Here is a 246-nt window from a genome sequence, read left to right as displayed (position 1 = left end):
AGCACAGAGGATGAATAGATAAGGAGACAACGGATCACCTTGGCCATCTTTGTTCAGTGCTTTGGTAAGAATTGTTAAATCAGAACTATTTCGTCCGTTTTTACGTTTTGGTGTTTTTAGAAGAGCTGACATATGAAATGAATAAAGAAGGACCTTTTGTGTGTGTTTGTTTTTCACAATCTGTTCTCAACGAATGTGAACGAGTCGATTAAAACATTTGATAAACACACAGAATCAACAAAGATG

This window comes from Mercenaria mercenaria, chromosome 16 (assembly GCF_021730395.1).
Source record: "Mercenaria mercenaria strain notata chromosome 16, MADL_Memer_1, whole genome shotgun sequence".
Classification (NCBI taxonomy): domain Eukaryota; kingdom Metazoa; phylum Mollusca; class Bivalvia; order Venerida; family Veneridae; genus Mercenaria; species Mercenaria mercenaria.
The sequence above is the reverse complement of the archived record's forward strand: the minus strand, read 5'-3'. Positions refer to the sequence as shown.